Here is a 6,000-nt window from a genome sequence, read left to right as displayed (position 1 = left end):
AAATATAGCAGAAAAATGAAGCATGTACCTAATTAAAGCTGATGAGCTATCTATTTTTGAAATGGCAGGTCATTAAAAATCTTCTTAGAAATCTAAGCAAGTGCATCAGCTTTTTTTCCCTTTTTTTTCTTTTATAATTGTTTTTTTTTAATTCTTTTTTTTTCTCCAGTTGTCTTTTTTTATATTAATGAGTAGCATGGCTTCACGATTACCTCCAGGAGCACAAGAAGTGCAACTCTACATACTTGGAAATTTGTGGCAGGATGAAAATGCTGGCATCCCAGTTCAGTGCTTTAAGTGGAAACTTATGCTAACTGAGCTAGGGATACTGCGGTCTTCAATTGCTTAAAGATTTGATGGCTTAATATTTGAAGCCCAATAGTGGCCATCCAGATGTAAACATTTCTGTCAGGCATTCATCACGCACTGCTATTCTGCGGTATGTTTTTGTTGCATTTCATTAGTTTTTAATTTCCCTGTGATGATTGCGCAGACCCCAGGGCGCGGAGGTGGCGAGGCTGCTGTGGGTACCCCACGGCAGAAGCGTGGGCTCCTCTGCCTGACTGCAGCTTTTCCGTGCTCGAGTGGGTGCTGGAAAGGAGGCTGGTGGCAATCCCAGGGCTGGCATTTTTTTGATCCCAGGGACTAGAAGAGGAAAACATGAGTTTGACATACTTAATCATGCTGAGACTTTTAAATAACACCAGCAGAAAGGGTCTGTGTCCCGAGCGGCTGCATGCAGGCGAATGCCCTCGTTGGGCAGAGCAGCACGTTGTGGAGCTGCGGGCTGAACCAACCAGACAGCATTGATTTGCTCAGTAACGTGCTATGGGATGTGTTTTGCGGTGCTTAGCGAGAGGACTGCTTCCAGAGTGAAAGCATTTTTCCTTTCTTAATTACAATTCCGCTTCCTGAATCCCCAAAAGCATGGAGTTGATTTAATGGGCAAGAGGAAACAAGGATAGGTACGTTTATTACTCACCTGTGTTTTACTGTGCTATGTGAAAGTTCAATAAGCTTTAAACTGCGGGCAGCCAGTTTTCCTGGCTTGTCTCATGCAAAAGAGGAGTTTATGGGGGCGCTGGGATCCCCACGTCTGGGTGCGCACAGCACACCCTGGTCCAGGGCAGATCACGATTTTGTTCTCTTGGAAAAAGGAGGGTTGAGAGGGAAAATATAAACTAGAGATAAGATAAAATGCTTACGAGCAGACCAAGTTGAAAATATCTGTGAATTATTTTTAAAAATATCCTTTTAATGATTAAAAAATGCCATTCATAAAAAGTCTCCTGGCAATCAATCAGAAATAAATATATAAATACCCAGCTGGACACTGTGTACACTCCCATGATGTCCACATCTTCAAGCTCGTCTTTGATGGGGCAGAGCAGAAGAGGGCTAAAGCTAAACACACAAGTCGTGACAATCCCGGCTGTGGAGAGACCCGAGCTCCGTGGCTGCCATTGGGCAGAGCTGAGCTGTGGCTGCCGAGGGGGCAGAGGACAAAGCTGGGGGCTTTTCAGCTTGGTGTTTGAGCGGGGCCTGCTCCTTGTCTGACTGGCTACTTGTTTTGTTTAGTGACTCTTAAATACACTCAGGGTGCCCCTCATCAGAGGAAAGTGCTGCTAGCCTAGTGTAGAAAAATAAGGGAGTTCCCCACCCCAGCCAGGCACGCCTTCAGAGAAAGGAGTGTTTTAGCGGCAGGGGAAGGACAGACCAAGGGCACACACTGACAGGAGGGGCTTCAGTGCTGCAGCTCCCAGCGATCCTGGGGGAGCTGCCTCCACTGGCTGGGAGCGGGGAGTCATATGCCCTGCTCCGCAGCCTGGGTCCTCATCCACACGTTCCCCACCTCACATGCTGGACAAGCCCTCAAGCAACAAGGAGAAAAAAGCTGGAAGCTGCCCATATAGGAGATGTCAAGTGTGAATTAGATACCCAGGAAACCATGGGGAAGATGGACATCTGGCTACCAATAGTCACTGTCATTCACCTGAAAAAAACCCCACCCAAAAACCTCAAATGGAAAAAAACCTGTACATTTTTTAAAGTACGAATGTTTAAAAGGCATTGATAAGTATTTGTGGAGCCAGTGGTTTTGTTCAATTTACTAAATCACTGCAAATGATACTCTCAGGTACCAGAAAGCAGTGTAGTAGAACAGAGTTGCAGGCAGGTGGATGGAGGACTGTACTGATAAACAAGGTTTCCCTGGAAAAAAAAAAAGGTAAAATAGTTATCATCTCATTTCAGATGCTGACACGGCAGTGCCTTATAGATTAGTTCTATGTTTTTAAAGAAATAAATGTTCACTAAATAGCCTTTTTTACTTTTGTGAAAAACTTGTTTCACTTCTTGGAATTCATCTTGAAACCAAGCGGAAACATTTCAAAGACGAATGATGTCAAAAATGATTTAATTTCTGTTGAGCTTTTAGGAGAACTTTTTTGAATTTTCAACCTCTTTGAAGGTAGTATTGCATCAGATTTCCCTTGCTTCCCATTTTATATCAACACCATGCTCAGCAGCAGATTAGTTTGTTGTGTTCAGCTGGATTTGGAGCCTTCTGCTCCGGGAAAAATTTGTGTAGGAGCCTTTGGTGGTGGAGTCATAGTGCCCCAAATGCTTCTTTAAAAATCATGAGTGTGGGCTAGTGCCACAGCCTATGTCAGCTACAGTACACTTGGAATGATGTAGCCCTGTTTCCAGCTGAAAAACAGGTGGAAAATCTAAAGGCTTAAATTTGGCTTGGTTTTCATTTCTGTTGTGTTGGTGCAGTTCTGCTGGCAGGTGAGGTCTCGCATAGGTTGGTGAAATAAGGCCACCCGTCCTAACGGCAACGAGCCACCCCAGGCTTGAGCCAAAGCCGTCTGCGAAGGGGCTCTTTACCCATCAGGACGGGCATTTAACAATGCACCTGATGTATCAGGGAACTTTAAACTCGCCTAACAACATTATATGCCTTTGCTGGCTCTATATAGGACTCCACAGGAGATGTGCAGGGCTGAGTGGGCAGTTGCCCATGAGGCAGGCTCATCTCGCCTCCCAGGCTGTTTGCAGGATGGACCTCCCATTGCTCCCGAAGGTCTGTCTGCCAGCCCGGGTCCCGCTGAGGTAGGACGCAGCCCTGCTGCAGGCATGTGATGCCACACATGGCATTGTGTTGCCACCCCTTGCCTTGGTCCTTGCTGGCCATGTGGAGGTGGCCTCTGGGCTGAGAACTCCCTGGCAAATTTGGGTGGATGGCTCCAGATCTCTCCTTTGCTGATGCTTTGGGGAAAAGCATCCTGCAAGCTTTCTAGAATTGCGCTGGAAGTGTTTCAGGAACTATTTTCCCTCTGAGAAATACAGGTGTTTCTTTAAAATGCAGAGAAGAGACAAAAAGAAGAGAATACAGCACTTTGTTTCTTGAATTTGGAAGCTTTGGTGTACTTGGTTTTAACACAAATAACCTGAAACTTTCCCGTTGACAGTCCTTGTTTTGAGCCAGATCAAAGATACGTTGTTTGGATGCCTTCCCCTTGGCTTTTGCTCTCTTACTGGCCCAGAACAGGAACAACCTGATAATAAATTAAAAAAAACCCACATTAAACTCAGCAGCTCAGAGGGATCCATTTGTCAGAGCCATAACTGAGTGAGCAGTTTTCTGGCACTCCAATCAAGCTCCATCAAAACCTTCATCTCAAGCTATGTACCAGATAACAGCGCTCAGATCAATCAGTGCTGAGAAAACATTTGCAGGCAGATAAGGCTGGAAGAGAAGGAGTGGGTGTTATATTAAACCTGGTTTTCAATGATTATTGCCCGGGGATGACATCCTTGTCTGGCTGGTGCCTTTCCTTCAGGAGACAAGGAGACGTCGGCTCTGTCCCAGCTCACCTTGTCTGTAGCATGTCCCTGCGGGGAGGCTGCAGATGGTCTCATCCAACGAGGGGTCCCGGGCACCGGCTGCCTCGCACTGAGCCTAAAACCCAACAGCCGGACTCCATCTCCCTGACCTGCACGGCTCCATAGTGACTCCTGCCCATCTCCTGGGCTTTTCATGACTGCCTCGCTACCGACAGGTAGAAAACAACACGGAGCCAGGAAGGGAGAAGAAAGACTGATGTTAGGCATCAGGCCCATGCGCGTGCCTTTTTGCGAGGCTCTGCATTTTCCCGCAGAGTGGATGTGCCCTGCAAGCTGCTGTTTTTCATGCAACAGGGGAATAACGAGAGGCTCAGGATGGGACCGCTGAGGACAGGGCCAGAAGGCGGGTGGCTGAGCTGTAACCCCCGGTGCAAGATGAAGGCAAACCCTTTATGTCTGCCCCATCCGTCCCCTGCCCCCCAGGTCAGGCTATCAGGCTGGGGGGCAGAAACCCCTTCCTGAAGGGAAATGAGGGCATACGAGCAGGGCACACACTCTATGGCTTTGCGGCAGTTGTGGCCCAGGGTTCTACACTCAGTTGCAAGTGTTTATCTTTTTGTTTTTCTCTTCAAAATGGGGGACAAGGCACAGAGACACAAACAAAAGGAAAAGCCTCCACGTACTTCCAGTAAACTGTGCAGTGGGCAGGGGCCAAAAAAGCCCTGCTTTCCTTCTGTCTGCAGGCCAAAGCCCTGGAGCATGTGATTTGATTATCATCACTGTCATAAGGCAGTGCTCGGTGCCTGCTGAGAGAGAACACGTTTCTGGGGGGCTCAGGGGGTGACTGGTTGCTGGGGCAGACGTGGTGACCCTCAGTCGTGTCCAGCCCCTGCCCCTCCAGACTCCTTCCCACAGAGATGGGCTGAAGGCTCCTTCCAGGCAACACCACAGGCAACGAGGGGGAGGCTGTCCTGTACCTTTCATAACCTGCACTATTTATTTAAATAAGCCACGTGTCTCCATTAAAGCCTAAACAGCTCGAAGCTCAACCTTCAGACGCTGTACAAGGAGGGATGTGGGAAGGTCTGGTGACACTTGAGAGCACCAGTGGTGTGCTTTTGTCCAGGGTACTCTGTCGGACACTGGTCTCATGCTTGAGGAGGGATGTGGAAGTGATGGGAAGAGTTAATGGGACCCAGCCCCTGGAAAACAGCCTGGCAAACAAGGGATGTAATCAGCTCAGATCGCTCAGCCTAGCAAGGAGGGGACCAAGGAGCAAGCCGGCTGCTTTAAGTAGGTCACTTTTGTAGGCCAAACCTTTGAACCCTGGCCAGCCATGAGGCTGGCGGGGATGCAGACGACTGGTGGCCAAAACCTGCAGCGCTGTGGCCAGCAGCGCCGGGTCCGTCTTCAGAGAGCAGGGAGGGCTGAGAGCCACCCAGAGCCAGGTTTCACCTCGTGCTTGCAGCAGCCTTGAGGAAGAAATCTGGGCAAGCTGGAAATTTCCCGAGAGGGAAATGCAGCACCGTGTCATTGGAGGTTACAGCTAACAAGTCCTCATGGCAGCGGCAAGGAAATCTCCAGTGCCCAAAGCCCCCACTCTGCGGTCAGCATCACGCAGCCTCGCGCCCACACAGAAGGCGTGAAGTCCTTGTCTTCACCTGCTCACAGTTTAAGATGACTACGGGGAAATTTTGGGGCAGCTTATTCAGAAGAAACTCAAAAGGCAGCTCGATGGCAGTCTGTGTCTGCTGACAGGGGGACAAGGCAACTCCCCTGGGCAGGATGCAAACCCCAGCCAATAAAAGCATAGCAAGAAATAAGGAAAAGCACCCCTGCAGTTTGGATGGTTAGCTATTCGGGCAGCTTATCAGCAGAAGCACAAGATGTTTGTGTTGCTCACAGGCCCTAAGTCAAGCCGGGGTTCCTTTCTGAAAGACAGTCTGTCGTTCAGCCGAACCCCACGGAGTGCAGCCAAGAGCTGCGGGGTGGTGCCTGCTGGCATGTGCCGGCGAGGAGATGGGTGACGGCCGGAGCTGGCAGCCTGTTGGCCCCGCCAGCTGCGGGTCTGTGTTCTCCCAACGAAACACGCGCCGCGGAGGGGTGCCCCTAACCCGGGCACGGCTGTGTTGCTTCCCGCAGGTGCCAGCC

Source organism: Leptosomus discolor, chromosome 1, assembly GCF_034619465.1.
Source record: "Leptosomus discolor isolate bLepDis1 chromosome 1, bLepDis1.hap2, whole genome shotgun sequence".
Taxonomy (NCBI): domain Eukaryota; kingdom Metazoa; phylum Chordata; class Aves; order Leptosomiformes; family Leptosomidae; genus Leptosomus; species Leptosomus discolor.
This window is presented reverse-complemented; position numbering follows the sequence as displayed.